The sequence below is a fragment of the Megascapheus bottae genome, chromosome 10, assembly GCF_031878675.1.
Source record: "Megascapheus bottae isolate mThoBot1 chromosome 10, mThoBot2.hap1, whole genome shotgun sequence".
NCBI classification, from domain to species: Eukaryota; Metazoa; Chordata; class Mammalia; order Rodentia; family Geomyidae; genus Megascapheus; species Megascapheus bottae.
Window position 1 is genome coordinate 43,378,882 of NC_143518.1, and position 18,000 is coordinate 43,396,881.

General features: G+C 36.3%; 1 protein-coding gene across 3 annotated transcripts in view; it reads right to left on the reverse strand.

The window, feature by feature from the left end:
* Disp1 (dispatched RND transporter family member 1) overlaps positions 1-18,000 on the reverse strand; it is a 153,756-nt gene that overhangs the window by 107,480 nt on the left and 28,276 nt on the right. For all 3 annotated transcript variants that reach the window (XM_090341147.1, XM_090341144.1, XM_090341143.1), the window contains exon 3: positions 4,542-4,637. The gene's annotated coding sequence lies outside the window, so the exon portion shown is untranslated. The remainder of the gene's footprint in view (positions 1-4,541; positions 4,638-18,000) is intronic.

The window sequence follows — 18,000 nt, forward strand, 5'->3', positions numbered from 1 at the left end:
ACTCATACTTAGTACCTGATTCATGTAACTGTAACACCTCTGTATATCAATTCTACAATAACAATGAAAAATTAAAATAAACTGAAAAAAAAGCAGCCTCAGTAGTAGAAAGAACCAGGACCAAGGGAATGAGTAAGGGAGAGGAATGGTACTTGCTGGAGCCCAAAGGATACATGGAGAAAAAGTCTCCTCTGTGTAGCCTCCTGAATTTACCTTTTCTGTAAAAGGGGGAAAGCACAGGCACTGAGGTCAACACTGAACCTCAATGAGCCCAAAATGACCAGCATTCCCTTTCACTTAGTAACTTTCACCAGTCTTCACCTAGACTGTGCTCTTATGGTACCTGTGCTCCCTCCTAAAAAGATACTACACTGTCATAAAACCCCACAGAAGATAACTAACTAAACATTTAAAAAGAAAATAAAACTGTACCTAAAAGCAAAAAGGCTTTGAGTGTGTGTGTGTGTGTGTGTGTGTGTGTGTGTGTGTGCATACGCATGTGTGTGTATGTGTGCCTAAAAAAATCAGTAATAAGAGGCTAATGCTTAAACAATTAATATAAATAGTGATAGAACACAGTAGGGAGCAGGGAACTTATGATATGACAATACTTTGCCCAGATAAGTATTTTTAGGCAATGTTTTTAGATATTAGCTTTAAATGCCTACACTTAGAAATATGAATATATCAAACCACTTTCTAATTTAACAGAAAAATAGGAATGTATAACTTGTCATTTAGGTTTTTAGGAAAAGTTTTTACAACTGAAGATTGTAAATGGTTTGATCTTTTCATTCATTTTTTTAAAACACATTCTTATTTGTATAGGAAGGAAAAGCTTAAAAGAAGCATTTCCTTAAAGCAATGTAAGAGAAAAAAATGCCTTAAAATAAAAAATAATTCCCAATCAATGTTGTAGACAGGCATTACCAAATAGAAAACTTCCCTCCCTTCTTTCCCAGTAGCTTGAGAAAATTATAATTATAAATTCAGTAGTAAAAATTACAATGCAAATGCTGTATTTTGACAAACAGAAAAAGCAAAACAAAGAAACCATAGAGTCATTTTAAGCACATTTCTAGAAATAAAGCATTTATGAGCACTCAGTTATTAGTCTTAATTACATCAGAAGAAAGAAAAATAGACCACATTTCCCTAAAGGTTTTAGAAAAAAAATTACTTTAGGAGGTATGACCGTTAATGGCTGTCCTAGATTGTAAATCTATAACCTTTGAGGGCATAGGTGACTGAAACCCTACTGCTTTTCTCCTGATTACTCACTGAGTTAATAATGTCATTTGGGAATGAGTCTGAGGTTATCAGAAATTTCTAGGCATTGGCTCCTCAGTTCCCTTCAAGCATTCTTGTTTATAGCAGCTTAATAACAAGCAGCAGTGAAGTGGAAATTCTTTTTGTCTGGCAGCAGGAGGCCTAGGAAGAGAATTCAGATGCAGAACATATTTCACATCCCTAGAGCTGACAAATGTGAAAAATGTGCTAAACAAATTCTTCAAGCTACAATTTTTGTAATTAGAAATGCTGGGTTCTTTTCAATGGTGCTGCCCAAATTCAAGTTGTTGTTTTTTTTAAGTAAAAACAAAGAAATTATTTTTTTCTAACAAGACAATTTTATTTTTATTCATCACTTTTTCTAGATAAGGGGAAAAAGACTAGACTGTTTATATTAATTAATTTATCAAATTCAAGCTTTAAAGAGTAAAAAGTAAGGACATTCTAGGTTTTATACAGTGCAAAAGTAAAAAATGAAAGTATTAGTGAGAATTATTTGCTGACCCAAATTTAATTCATCATCTACTTTATGCCAAACATTGATCAATCATTGAAAATACATACATAGAACCATAATTATTTATTCACTCATCTATTCAAGTGCCTAAAGCATGTATTTATCAGTTAATACCAAAGCCTGGACACAATACTAGGGATACAAAACAATACTGTAGAGCTAAGTACTTTGTTAGAAATTGGGACACAAATACAGAGAACCTATGAAGTGGAGCTGTGGCTCAAGTGACAGAATGCCAGACTTGAGTGAAAAGGCTAGGGGTCAATGCCTAGGGCCTAGTTCAACTCCCCCCCCACACACACAAAAACCCAGAATAAAGGCTAGAATGCTGGATTGGAACAGTAATAATCAATATGAGTTTTAATTTAGACAAAGAGATAAACAGATGGACAGACAGACAGACAGAGATTTGCTCTCAGTCTCTGAACAATCTGAGTTAAGTCCATGGTAGCTTGGTCCCAAGTACTTAAGTAGACACCTAATAAAGGTGAAGAAAGGAGCAAGATAAAACTTTCAAAAGCATATCCCTGTGACCTACTTCCTGCAACCAGACCCATATCTTAAAGTTTCAAAACAATGTTGTCAGCTAGAGCCCAAGTATTCAATAATTTAGTCTGTAGGGAATACCACACAATCAAAACATAAAAGTTCTACACCTCATCATCAATGGCTACCTCAAAATTCCAAAAGCATTTAGTCTCTTTCAGAGTTCCCCAAATGATTAACAGCTCCAAAATGATTCAAAAAGTCCAAATACAAAAATCACTTCTAATATGCAAACTCTTGGATGTAAGCCTCTGTAGAATTCAAAACAATTTACATATTGTCAGAATATAATGGTACAGAGTAAACACACTCAAATTTAAGATGAAAAACTAGGAGCACAAAAATGAAAAAAATGTAAGACTGAACCCCACAAGGGCTAATATAAAATCCTACAGCACCATGTCTGGCATCCCAGACAGGAGGCTTCATGTTGTGGGTTCTATAAAGCTTAGGTAGCCTTACTGTGGCCTCGGTGACTGCAGCTCATTTGACCTTTTTCTTGGACTGGTTCCCCTCATTGCCTCTGACTTCTCTTGGCAAACTTTTCACACTCTTGGCATCTCAAATATTCTGAGATCTCCATTGCAACCTAGACTCTCACACACTCTTGGCGGCTGCCTGTAAAGATTCTGGCCCTACCACACATTGGCCTGGCTGTCCAGGCCTTTGAAATCTGAGTGGAAGCTTCCAGGACCCCATAGTTCTTTTACTCTACAGGCCTGCAAACCAGACTCATGTATACAACAATTAGGTCTACCACCACCTTGAGTAGTAGCCAGCCCCAAATTAGACTATCGCTGTAGCAGCTTCTGAGTGTCTGGACTGCTCAAATAAAACCTTTACATCAATCCTGCAATGGGTAGAATCACATCAATTGCTGAGATGCCCTCATAAACATCGTTCCTATCATCTTGCTGTCAAGTACTTAATATTTTTTGTGGGTCATGGGGCTTGAACTCAGCGTAGGCACTGTCCCTGAGCTCTTCAGCTCAAAGCTACCACCCTACCTCTGGGTCTGGGCATTGTCCCTGAGCTCTTCAGCTCAGAGCTACCACCCTACCCAAGCCCCACTTCCCATTTTCTAGAGGTTAATTGGAGATAAGAGTCTCTGGTCACTTGGTGCCCACCCAGGGTTGGCTTTGAACCTGGATTCTCAGATCTCAGCCTCCTGAGTAGCTAGGATTACAGGCATGAGCCACCACGCCTACAAGTATTTAATTTTTAAATATATTTTTATTATCTTTAAGTAGCTGTACAAAGGAGTTGCCACTTAACAAAGCAGTTTATCAATACCAAGTATTTTTTAATGACATAATCGCTTTAAGAACAACACTCTCTAGCCTGCGCTAGTGACTCATACCTATAATCCTAGCTACACAAGAAGCTAAGATCTGAGGATCAAGATTCAAAGCCAGCCCAGGCAGAAAAGTCCCATGAGACCTTTATCTCCCATTAACCACTCAAAAACAAGAAGTGAAGCAACAGCTCAAAGTGGTTAGCCTTGAGTAAAGAGCACAAGGACAGCACCCAGGCCCTGAGTTCCAGCCCCACAACCAACAACAGAGGAGGAGGAAGAGGAGGAGCAGGAGCAGGAGCAGCAGCAGCAGCAGCAGCAGCAGCAGCAGCACAGTCTCTAACCTAATTTAAGCAAGTTCTTTTTCTAGCCCAATTGCCTATATTGCAAATCGTTCCACGCTTGTTTTTTGCTCCTGATATTACTGTAAACCTGACTTAAGCAGCCAACAGTAATAACTGGATAACCAGAATGCTATTTGGTCTTGATATTTTATTCATCCAATTAATTACATCATTATTTTTAAATTTAGTTTCACTCACTCAAAATCTCAGGAAACAGACAAAATGCAGACAAATCATCTGTCTGAATAGAACAGGAATGGCATCTGGCCCAATTCCCAATAGAGTCTTCATTTCCATCTGAACTTTCATGAGCCGGGCCTTCACTTTACTGTTAGTATTCTATCTTCTGAATTCCAATCAGAATGACCCATTAAGTAATACAGATATTCAAGCCTCCTCTTGTCTGCTTCCCAAAGGCTTAAGACCCATGTAGTTAGGTTTAGCTACAGCAATGACTCTACTTCTCTGGTACCAATTTGTTACTTTCATGTAACTATGACCAAAATAATTGAAAGGACAACTAAAAGAGCAAAGATTTATTTTGGCTCACCAGTTCACAGGATTCAGTCTATGGTTCCTTGGCCACAAGTGCTTGGGTAGAACATTATAGCAGTAGAAACATGTAGAAGAGGAGGAGGCTGTTCACCTGATGGAGAATAAGAAGCAGAGAGTGAGGAAGGGGCTGAGGACCAGGTAACCTTGAAGGCATGCTGCTTGTGACCTATTTCCTCCATCTAGGCCCACATCCTAAAGTTTAAATAAATAAAAACAGGGCAAGATGACTCACACCTCTAATCCTACCTACTCAAGAGGCTGAGATTTGAGGATAGTGGTTCAAAGCCAGCCCAAGCACTAAAAAGTCAGCAAGACTCTTATCTCCAATTAACCACCAGAAAACCGGAGGTAGCGTTATGACTCAAGGAGTAGGGAGGTAGCCTTTGAGCTAAAGAGCTCACAGCCAGCGCCCAGGCTCAGAGTTCAAGTCCCACAACTAAAAAAAAAAAAAAATATATATATATATATATATATATCACACACCTTGACTTCTGAGGGATATTTCATATTCAAACCATAATTCAAAAGAGGAGCCTATATGCAACAGAAGCAACCAAAAAGGTGAACCATCCCAGAGAAAGGGTTCCCTTGAGAGTGGTAGCCATATTCTGGTGACACCTGGCCTTAAAGTAGTAAAGTATGTAGCACAGTAGTATTAAATTATTATATTTTTATTTTTATCAAAATAACAAATCAATATTGCTTAAAACTAGCTCTACAGGGCATAGAAGAAGAGGAAGAGGGGACCCTGAGCATGGCGTAATGGTAGTGTGCTCACCTAGCATGCACAAAGCACTGGGTTCAGTTCCTCAGTACCACATACACAGAAAAGGCAGGAAATGGTGATGTGGCTCAAGTGGTAGAGCACTAGCCTTGAGAAAGCCCAAGGACCATGCCTAAGCAGTGAGTTCAAGCACCAAGACTGGAAAAAAAAAAAAAAAAACAGAGGAGGAAAGTGAACCCCTACCCCATCTTACCCTAGCAATCACTTTCTAGATAGTATGCTCATTCATGCTTTTTGAATTTTAATACTGACTTCTTTCTACAGATGATGTAAGTTACAGCATTCCTCCTTTTTCAACTTTCTCAATATAGTCACATTACTGTTGATTTAATCACTATTTGATATAATCACTATTATACTATTATACCATTATGTTATTATATTACACAATATACTATACAGTATATATACAATATATGCTATTATGTTATACTATTATATATTATACTATTATACACCAAAATACTATTCTCACTGCGTCATCTAAAATTAATGCCGTTTCTTTCTAGTTAGCTGTCTTTTTAAAATTTGCTTAGTTTTCTTCTTGTCTACAATATGTGAATCTATGATGAAATAAGACCAACATATCCTCCACTGTCGCAGAATTTAAATGCTAGGTTATACTAGTGACTGGTACCACACTAATTCATTCCAAATTCTTCCTGAAACTCTTCCTATTAAGCAAATATTAGACCATGTAGTTGTCCTTTAATTCAATTTTTTCTAGCTCCAAATTAGTTTCAATCTCCTTGTCTTTCTAGTATACTCTTTAGGATATAGTCTTAGTTGTATCTCCCAATCCTTCCACTGAATTAATATTTTAAATGACCAAAGAATTATATCATCCAGAGCATCAACTACTGTTGTTTTATAAAAATGGTATCTCTTTCTGCAATATAGCAAAACCTAGGTACATAAGGCCATATAGTATGATACTAAATGAAAGGATCTCCAGGATATAGAAACAAAAGCCATGTAATAAGTGATTGTTGTCTTTAACGTACTATGTTATCTCTCATCTCTTTTTCTATCCCTTGGTTATCTCATATTGTTACAGTATTTTACCTTGTTATTTGATATACTTATATATGCTTATTTGGTTATTTGAAATAGGATAGGGAAGGGGAGAAAACAAGATGAGGGGTGGGGGTGGGGGGAGGGAAATGGGGACCAAGACATGAGAAAGGCTATCAATGTTTGTGAAGTAACGCACCTTCTATCTGGTGAATATAATGTAACCCTATTAATTACAATAAAAATTATGAAAAAAATGGTATCTCTTCTCTGAGGATTTTAATTTTAGCTTTCTGAAATGTCTTTTGTTGCTACACTGTTTCTTTTCCTTTCAAATTCTCTCTTCATACACACTTCGTTTTCTTCTGCATTATAGATTTTCCTTTAATGAATGCTCAAGTTAAAAGTATGACAATAAAAAGATGAACTGTGGCTATTCATAGATAGGTAAAAGTCATGGAGTAGTAGATTTCTTCACAGGATTAGATAACCAACTAGCTTTTCCAATGGATACCCCCAAAGCATTGCATGCAGATCCTCTTACATTAGCTAGTTTGTTTCCCTAGGACAGGCATTATTACTCCTTTCTTGGGGAGTGATGATGCAGAGGAGAAGTAAAGGCCTGGTAGCCTTCTATGTCTTAGCCATAAGAAATGAGTAGAGAATGCCACAAATCAGTATTCAGACACTGATTTGATCCTGTTAAAATCTAGATTAGTCTTTTACTCCAATTTACTATCAGTAGAAACTATTCTTACAATGGCTATAAAGGCCCAACATGATCTTTACTACACATTCATGCTTGCCGTTGACCTTATCTCCTATACTACTCCAACCCCAATAACCTCCTTGCTTCTCCACATTCGTCTCTTCTTTCTCCAAGCATCCATACTAGTCATTCTCATCCCTGAATATTTCCCTACCAATCCCTATAGCTCATTAGCTTTTGCCCCACGTCACTGCTCAAATGTCCACGACCTCTCCAACCAGCACACTTGACTTCCTTAACATGCCTATAAACTCAGCACCAAGAGACAAATGCAAGATGGAAGTTGAAGACCAGCTCAGGAAACATAGACCCTGTCTCAAAAAGATACATGAATAAACAACAACAAAAAAAGAGGTAAAGTGAATTAATTCTGATCTGATATGAACAGAATAACTGGTAACAATATTTTAAATGTTTCTGACATCTCTTCATTAATGATAGGAATTGTAATAAGCATTAAGAATATGTTGGGTTCCAGTGGTTCACATCTATAATTCCAACTACTCAGGAGACTTAGATTTCAAAGATCAAAGTTCAAAGCCAGGGCAAGGAGATAAATTCTCAACACTGCATCTCAAAAATAACCCACAAAAAGCAAAGCTGGGGGTATGGTTCAAGTGGTGGTACTATCAAGCAAGTAAGGAAAGTAAGCCTTAAGTTCAAACCCTAACACCATCAGGAATTATAATAATTATACAAAGTTATTTCCCATTTAATTTGACATTCTATACCAAAAAGACAAGTGGTATCGATGGCTATTTTGTGGTAAGAAACAGCTGCATTCCAGGACATAAACCTCTGAAGTTGCTAACATATTCTTATTTCTCCTTAATATACTGCTATGTGCCTGTGCTCTCTGTATTATGTCTATCATCAAGCTCACATCTAAACTAGCCCTAAAACAAAGCCTAATTGTGTCTGTGTGGAAAAGGAAAACTATCTCCAGTTGCTGGAATCTCAGGCATATTATCACTGACTTCTCATGGGAAAAGGGCAAACACTGCCTTTAAGTTCAGAAGAAGAAAATTAAAAACAGTTTGCAGCCATACCTGGATTAGCAATGAATGACAGCAACACAGCCGGGAACTATTAGTTTCATCTGGGCCGGAAGGAATCTTAACAGAGGAATTTTTGGCTGCAGCTCTATTTGCTGAGAATTTTGAAAATTAAACACGGATTCACTAAATGTGGAATGTAACTGTGCAGATCACAATAACATGCAGGCCTTTGTAGCCAATGGTTTAGATGAGCCTAATAGAGGACTACATTAAAAAAAAAAAAAAACCTGAAGTTTCCAATTTTTCCACTTGAACTTGATGAAAAATAAATGACAGAGATAAGACACGAAATTTTCATACCCTGGAGCAGGCAAACTAAATAATTTAGTATCTTTTTGAACCAAAAAAACCAACATTTTCCCCCCAGGATATATTTTGAAAATTATTAAACGTTCTTCTAGTTTCACTCTCCTCCTGCAAGCAGCTGCAATCTTTTTTGAAAGTGGAGAATGATCATGCCTCTGCTATAATTGGAAAAAAATTCCAACCACATGAAGTAGGAAGCATTCAAATCACATATCCTTACAGTTCATAAATCACTGTTCTGTAGATTACACAAAATTATAGTCAATCAAAATATCTTGAAGAGCTAGGGAGAAGAAAATATTCAGAAATAAAGGGGAAGCATATGCTACAAAAGTGAGACAATCTTCTCTGCAGATTTTAAGAATAAAAAACACTTAGCATCAACATAAAATTAATTGTACAACTCAGAATGACTTGATATAACAAAGACTTGGTCTTTGACTCAAGACATAGGTGACACGGTCTATCCACTAGTGTAGAATAATGATTTCCATGTGCTAGTTCTACAATGGTTAGGGATCACTGTTGATTAAAACACACTGCTTTCTAAATTGTTCCATTTGTTGTTTATTTCTATACACAGTCTTTCTAATAAAAAATAATATATTTTTCCACCTAGGTCAATTTAAGAACATGATTTTGAGGACTTTCAAATATTAATAGATTGCTTCACTTCTATCATATCTAACAGATCATAGAACTGAAGTGTTATCTTTTCCCAACATTCCTTTTGTAAAAGTGTCTGGGGTCTTCACAGCAAATCCAGTTGTATTCCTCTGAGGAATCCCTAACTTCCCCAGACAAGTATAAGATGATTCAGACAGAACTGCCCTACTTCCCCAGGACACACAAAAAATGGCTGGGGCTGAGAAAAACCATTCTTCATCTCTTACATAGATTTCTACATGCTTTTTTTTCCACAATAAATTTTAGGTTTCAAGGTACATAAACATTTGGTCTATAAGAGTTACTTCTTTTCTGATCAGCCAAAACTCATAATCTCTCATCAACTTTACTATTAAAGAAAACAAATTAACAGACTAAATGAACATCTGTATTTTTCTCTACCAAGTAACAACATGCAAGCGCCATTCTAAAGCAAAATTTATTCTCCTTAGACTATTTATTCCTTCACTGTACTTACTACTTGTGCAGGAATGCATATGCATCCTTACATAGATATATGATTTTCTTAAAGGCCAAGATCTCTGATGCTGTATTCACTATTGTGCCACAAAAGCCCAACACATGCCTGCACTCAAGTTCATTTTTGTTAAATACATGTGTACAATTGTATCGTGTATGTTCTATACAGTAACCTAGTGTTGAGCCCCAGTGGCTTAAAGAGGGAGAAGAAATGTTGTGTTTACTCATTTGGTTTGATTACTACCTAGTATAGTCAAGGCCTTTGAAAAGCCAGATTTCTTTCTGAAGTCAGAACTATCTGTGCAAAGATAAAAGCACAGATAGTTTTCAAAGGAATGGTTCCCCCTCTGCCCTCTTACAAATGATAAGCTGTGTGAAAAAACGTCTTACTTGGTTATCTCTGTTTTCTGAAGGAATGCTAAAATTTTCAGGCTGACACAATGATTCATGTAAATGATGATTTTTAGTTAGAAAAACAACTTTGGTTCTCTAGCCAACTAGAAAAAATATATATATTGAAAGTTTACATGACTATTTTATTATAGTTGGCATGTTTGTCTTCAACGGCTAAAAAGAAACCCAAAATACTGCCAATCTGGATTTTTTTATCCTAATGAATTTGTAACTAATCCCAAAACATACTTTTTTTCCACTGGACAATTAGTTTCTAAAATATTGAATGTTTTGGTTCCAAATTGGAGAATTAGAAAAGGGAAAAACTGAGACATATATACCTTGGTTTAAATTAAGCTGGCCATTAATTATGAATATTTGAAATTGAGAAAATTAATCTTTAAGGAATGCACACTGCTTCTCTATAAAACTGAACAATTGTAAAACAAAGCTGTTACATGAAGATAGCAAGGCACATACATCGCATTAAGATAGCAAGGCACATACATCACATTACCTGAGGATGAAGCTCCTTTAATATTATACTGTGAATCCCACATACACTCTAAGATACATGGAACATTTTTTTTTGTGGAGGGCTCTGTCATTCCAATGAGACAAATGGTAATGAGGAAAGCAAATTATACAAGAGTAATGATTAATTGTGAAGCTTTTTTTTTTTTTGCAGTACAAGGGTTTGAACTCAGGGCCTGACACTTGCAAACTAGGCAAGTAGTCTACCACTAACCTTTTTCACAATAGCTATTTTTTAGATAGGGCTTGAGCCACAATCTGCTTATTTTAGGCTTCCCAACATACCTCGAATGAGACGTGTGTGTGCCATCACGCCCAATTATCAGGTCACAAAGAAGTCTCACAAATGTCAGGATCTGCCAGGATCCTCCAGATCTCAGACTTCCAAATAAGGACTTTTAGGCGTGAGCCACCAGCACATAGCTAAAGCAATGTTCTTAACCTCCTTTTGAAATCTTCTAAAATACTGTAAGAAACATTTTAGAAATCTCTCCCTTAAAATATGCATGTGTATAAAATCTTATGTACAATCTTAGAGGTTCTGAGATCTTCTGAAAGACAGTCAAGGAACTCAGGTTAGGAGCTCCAAGGCAGAGATATAGGCCTATGAAGGAAAGAAGAGGCAGGTGGCTAGACCTGTTAGGTGAAAAAATAAGAGTTAGACGAGGGAAATTTCCAAAGATAATTAAAACCTAGGGTGACCTGGAGAAAACTGGGTGTTTAAACAGAAAGAATGTGTGGAAGAATATTGTGGAACCCTAGAACAGAAAAAAAAAATCTAAGATAGCTTGATTAGAAAACTAAGAGGAAAAAATATTAAGTAGAAAGAAAAGAAAGATTGAAAAAAAGTATTTACGAGGAGAGAATATCTCCTATGTTGACCCTTACAGCCAGCCTGGATTGAGTGTTTCTCCAGGCTAATAGCATGCTAAGTATTTTTGGTGAATTTTAACTCCCTTTAATTGCACAGAAATCTATGAAGCCTATCTTATATATTTCACAGCTCAAGAAACTCAGGTAGCTACATACATGTTAAGAAAATTGTTCAATAAACCAGCATATGACAGTTAGGATTTAATATCCCAATCTTTATGAGCAATGCCTACCACACAATCTACCTTTCTAACACTGAAAGGCATCTCTAGGCTTCTCATATCTGTCTTCTTGCTGAAGAAAATTCTCTAATAATGAAAGTGTCATTAGAATATATTTCTTAATAGCCAGTGACAAACTCTATATTGCACAATCAAATACAATCTAAAATTGTCATGACTTGTTCCAATTGAATTGGTATTTTTATAATTAGGATTTTAATTATTGAAAAGCCCATGGTCTCACTTGGTATATACTTCATGTGCATTAAAAAATTATCAAAACAATACACAGAAGTACGTTAGTCTATTAACATTTACAAAATACTAAGGTGCAGCAGGGCATTGGTGGCTCATGCCTGTAATCCTAGCTATTTAGGAGGCTGAGATCTGAGGATCACAGTTCAAAGCCAGCCCAGGCACCAAAGTCCGTGAGACTCTCAGCTCTAATTAACCACCAGAAAACCAAAAGTGGCACTGTGGCAAGTGGTAGGATGGTAGCCTTGAGCTGAAGAGCTCAGGGACAGAGCCCAGGCCCAAAGTTCAAGCTACATATCCAACAACAACAACAAATATTAAGCAGCTTGGAGTTCCACACCTCTGTCACAATACTAGTCTGTAAGCTTGGTCAGATGTTTTGCTTTATTTTTTAACAATACAGTTTTGGTAGAACTGCCTTCAGAAATTGTAGATACATTTTGTAGCTATATTGATCCTGAAAGGTTTATGTTATACAGATCTGGTCTACTGCATCTCGGTATGGTATTCATTTAAGGGGCCTTTTTAGTATGAATATTGGCATTATAAGCAACTGTTCTCAGAGTCAGTAATTGGAATAATGGGCAACAAACAGAATGTATGCTTCAAAGTTAACCATGTGTTTCTCTTTTCTGAGTGGTTGATATCATCTTGTCATAGGTGTGGAACCAATATAAAACAAATGGGTTTAAATGCACTAATTTGATCATATAAAAATATAAATTAATTGCCTGACTTTCATCATAACTAGTTAAAAGATGTACCTGGAGAAAATGATACTAGAACCAAGTCCTGAAATCATTACCATATTATTTTCACACAATCAGCATTTACAATTAAATGTAGATGACAGGGTTAATAACTTTAAAATTAGAAAATACACAAAGGAAACAATCTAAGTACAATGTGATCTTTTTTGGTGGTTGGTACTACACAGGATTTGGAGATCTCTAGGGCCACAGGAGGGGTGGGGATCACAAATAAGTACTTTGGGATATAATTCATGAGAAGAGAGCATAAAACACTTCAAATGTTCTCCTTGCCCTATCCTTTGTCAAAGAAAAGGCCTGTATGTCCATGGTTTCCATCATTTGTAATAATTAGTACTAAGACTCTCCTAGCAGAGGATTACAATAGCTCAAAACCTAGGTACATAAGGTCATACAGGATGAGTCTAAATGAAAGGATCTCTAGGATACAGAAACAAGAGCTTTATCTTGTATGATTGTTGTTCTTGTTGTACTATGTTATTTCTCTTCTCTTTTTTTCTGCTCTTTTGTTAATCTCATATTGTTACTCATTCTGACTTTGTTACCAGGTATATTGTATATAAGTTTATTTGTTTATTTGAAATAGGAAAGGGAAGTGGGGAAAAACAGGATTGGGAGGGGGTAAAGGGAGGGAAATGGGGACAAAACATGAGAAGGGGTATCAATGTGTGAAAAGTAACGTACCTATTACCTGATGAATGTAACTCCTCTGTACATTACCCCAACAATAAAAGTAAAATAAAATTTAAAAAGAAAAGGCCTGTGTGAATATATGCAGCTGTGATTTAAGAGTTCCCACATTAGTATATGACATATGAGGACAATGGTATGTATGTGCACGCACACACATATATAGCCCTTTGCACAATCATTGTATTTGTTTATTGTCTATTTTTTCAACCAAACTTTGGACTGCTTAAGGCAGATATTATATCATATTCTACCATCAGTATCTGGCATATGTGCTAAATTAAATGATACATAGTGAATAAACTCTACCCCCTCGTAAAACTGAAACACCTATAATTTTAAGTAACTGATCTTTATTGAGTTGTGCCACATTTGAAACATAGGTGATCTGTGCATAAAAAATACAAACTACTGCCACTACATAACAATAATAAGACTATAAAATTGGGACCCTCTCAGATTTTCATATAAATAATGATGGAAAAAATAAAGTATTTAGGAATTTGTATAAAGTATTTCGGAATTTGTGGACAAAGGTTTAGAAGATCACCATTTACAAATAAAATATTTTACATCTAAAAAAAATAAATAAAAATAAATAATTTTTCAATGAAAAAAAATAGTGATAGAATTATAGTCATGCCCAGCTCTATAACTTCTTCCCACACATTTAAATATGACTTGTTGGTTTGTTCTAATTTACTCTCTTAGTGTTTTAAAAGGGGATTCTACAATAGAATGGCAATAATAGCTATGGGTTTACTCCTTTACACTACATGGCAAGTACTAGTAATCCTTACATGTACTACCTGACCACCTAGTGGCTAAACCAACCAATATCATTCTCACCCAAAATTAACCTAGATTCTATAGCAAAATAGCCAGGGCAAGGAAATACTAAATATCTTCTTATGACAAAATATAAGAAAGTATGAAAACAACATGAGGACGTATCAATAACCACTTTCTGACCTGGGTGCCAGTTCTGCTGAGACCTAAGGATTGAGGTTTGAAGTCAACCCAGGCTGGAAAAATCTATGAGACTCTTTATCTCCAATTAACTACCAAAAAGCTGGAAGTGGAGCTGTAGCTCAATTGGTAGAGTTTTTGTGCTCAGGGACAGCTCTGAGACTGGTGCGAACACAGGAACGAACGAACACACACACACACACACACACACACACACACATTTTTCCTGGTCATGTGTGAGAATATTTGAAATTCAAAACAAATAAAGATAATGGAAAGAAGACATGTGCATATTGAGACAAAGAACAATGCTGTGAGAGAAAAGGGGCAGGAAGAGACAGAGAGCATCCATGTTTTTTTATTATTGTAAAGGTGATGTACAGAGGGGTTACAGTTACATAAGTCAGGTAAGTACCTTTCTTTATAAACATGTCAACCCCCTCCCGCATCTTCTCCCCATAAACTTTTTGAGCAGATAGTAGCTGCACTACAAAATATAAATAACATTGTAAGTCATAAGACTTGCAATGAAACAACACATATTCATAGAAAGTTAAAGAAAAGAATGTTTTCACTAAAACTCTGGCTGTGGCCCAACATGCAGGCCAGCAAACAGGGATTGAATGCCCTGCTTTCACAAAAACTCAATAATCTGAAAACAGAACTATTTTCCACTCATAACTCTTCTCCTTAATTTTATTCCAGCTCTTCTCCATAATTTTATTCCAGCTTTGGTCACCAGACATAGTATTTCCCAGAAACCTCCACCTTAGTTTCATCTTTCCTCCGACATCCTTGTTCATACCCACCCAATACACTGTCTCTAAATTCCATCACCTATCTAGGGTCACTATGAGTTCACTTTGTCTTCTCACCCTCTCACTACAACCTGCAGACTGTTGCAAAAATCTCCCTGAACAAAGATGCTCATAGTTTCTACTAACTGCACACAGAAGCACACTGCACACAGACACACACACACTCAAATTCCATACTACACATATATGCAAATTAACCAAAATGGATTATAGACCTAAATGTAACAATTAAAAATTACATAATTCCTGGAAGAAAATCTTTTAAACTTTTATCTGGGTAAATTCTTTTTTTTGGAGGGGGGGGGCCAGTCCTGGACTTGAGCTCAAGTCTAGAGCTCTACCACTTGAGCCTCAGCACCACTTCTGGCTTTTTTCTATGTATATGGTACCAAGGAATCAATCCGGGTCTTCGTGCATGCTAGGCAAGACTCTACCACTAGTCCAAACTCCCGGCCTCATCTGGGTAAATTCTTAAGACAAAGTTTAAAAAAAAAGTCCAAGCTATGCAAAAATAAATGATAAGTTAGATTTTAGCAAAACAAAATTTCCTACCTTTAAATTATTACGAAAATTAAGGGACAAGCCACAAACTGGAGAAAATATTCATATGTCCAACAACAGTCTTATTTATATGGAGAATACACACATACAGATACACACAAACATTCTGGCCATATGAACTCAGTACTTGCTAGATATTCTACCACTGAACAATGACTCCAGTCATGGCTCAAGGACCAGACCCTTGGGCTAAGACTATAATCCTCTCACCTTGGGCCTCCTGTGTAGCTAGAATGACAGGCAAATGCCAACTTACTGATTGAAATGAGGTCTTACTTTTTGCTTAGGCTTCAACTACAATCCTTCTGATGTCCATTCCCGAGTAGCTGTATGTAGAGCCATGAGTTACTGTTCTTGGCTTTTAGAGTACATTCTACAAAGCTCTATGTCTTTTCTTAGAAAAAAAAAAAATCTGGGGCCAGGAGTTTGGCCTAGCAGTAACGTGCTTGCCTAGCATGCACGAAGACCTGGGTTCAATTCCTCGGTACCACACACATAGAAAAAAGCCGGAAGTGGTGCTGAGGCTCAAGTGGTAGAGCTCTAGCCTTGAGAAAGTCCAAGGATAGTGCTCAGGCCCTGAGCTCAAGCCCAGGACTGGCAAAAAAAAAAAAAAAATCTGTTATTTCAGAAGGAGGAACTTGAGGAAATTTCAAATTTGTTTCATTTTGAAGAATAATTTTATTAGCCATAGAGTATCACTGTTTATATCACTGTTTACATCTAGCCCAATCTTCCTACCTTCTATTTTTTTGTCTTCCTAATGAATAGCCGCTGCTTGCTTTATATAAAAATTGTACACATTAGTATAAGCAGAAAAAATAAAAAAGCACAATTACCTCAAGACCAGTAGAACCAGCAAGGTGCTGGTGGTATAAACCAGTAATTTTGTCTACTCAAGAGGCTAAGATCCAGAGGATCTCAGTTTGAAGCAAGCCCAGGTAGAAAAATCCATGACATTCTATCTCCTAAACTACTAGCAAAGAGCAACACTAGAAGGCATGATTCAAGTGGTAGAATATCAGCTAAGCAACAAGTCAAGCAAGCATGAGGTTTTGAGCTCAAACCATGATACCAAGAAAAAAAAAAAAAAGATGGGCATTCATGGGTCTTAACTGTAATTCTAGCTACTCAGGAGGCTGAGATCTGATGATCGTGGTCCAAAACCAGCTGAGGGCAGAAACGTCCATAAAACTCTATTCTCCAATAAATTACTCAGAAAAAGCCAAAAATGGCACTGTGGCTCAAGTGGTAAGAGTGGTAGCCTTGAGCACAGAGAAGCTCAGGGACAGTATCCAGGCCCTGAGTTCAAGCCCCATGCTTGGCACCATGCACACACACACACACACACACACACGGAAACAGGAAAAAATTTTAAAATACCAGTCCAATGGTCTTTTAAATCACTTAAACCTATTAGGATCAAATGACATTTTATTAACAAAATTCTAAATGTGAAAAATAAAATAAACAATAAGCCTAAACTATTAAATTTAACAATGTATTTTATCTTTGCACTGATTTATCCAAAATTAAAAGTAAATTGCTAGCAAACTACCATTTAAAATGTTTTCTACAAAATGCTATAAATTAAATGAAATAAATTTAAATGTTTCTCAAGTTCCTGCTTTTGGAATAGCAGATGTTCCATAAGACATTGAAAAGTTGCTAAATATTCAAGTCTATTAGGAACTATTCTACATATCTAAGCATATCAACTGATGAATATATTTCCAAATATTATACTCTAAAACAGATTGCCACTGATAAAGTCATAGGAGAAATAGTTAAAAGAAAGAATAAGGCTTCAAAATTAATATCTTATGAGTGAACAGTAAACTGTTTTGTCAAGGTCCAGAGAAGGCAAAAACATATAGAAGCACATACAAAACAGGCGAAAGTCATAACAAAATAAATGACCTTAACATATTGTTGAAACACAGTATGTTAAGGTCAAGGAAATGTTTATTGTACTGCTATGACCTTCACCCTTTATCTAAATAATGTTTCAAAAACACTTGCTAATAACAGACCTTATATCTGTGTGACTTTTGTCTTTTATCTTACATTGAGAAATTATATAAGCCAAAATAACTTTGAATAAAAAAATGTACTGAGACTTAAAAAAAAAATAGAAGCCTAACTCATCCATGTAATTGTAACTACTCAGGAGACTGAGACCTGGAAGGTGGGGAGTTCAAAAACAGCTCTGGAAGAAAAATCCTTGAGTCTCTATCTTCAATTAACAAATGAAATGTCAGATTAGAGGCATGGGTCAAGTAGTAGAGTGCTAACT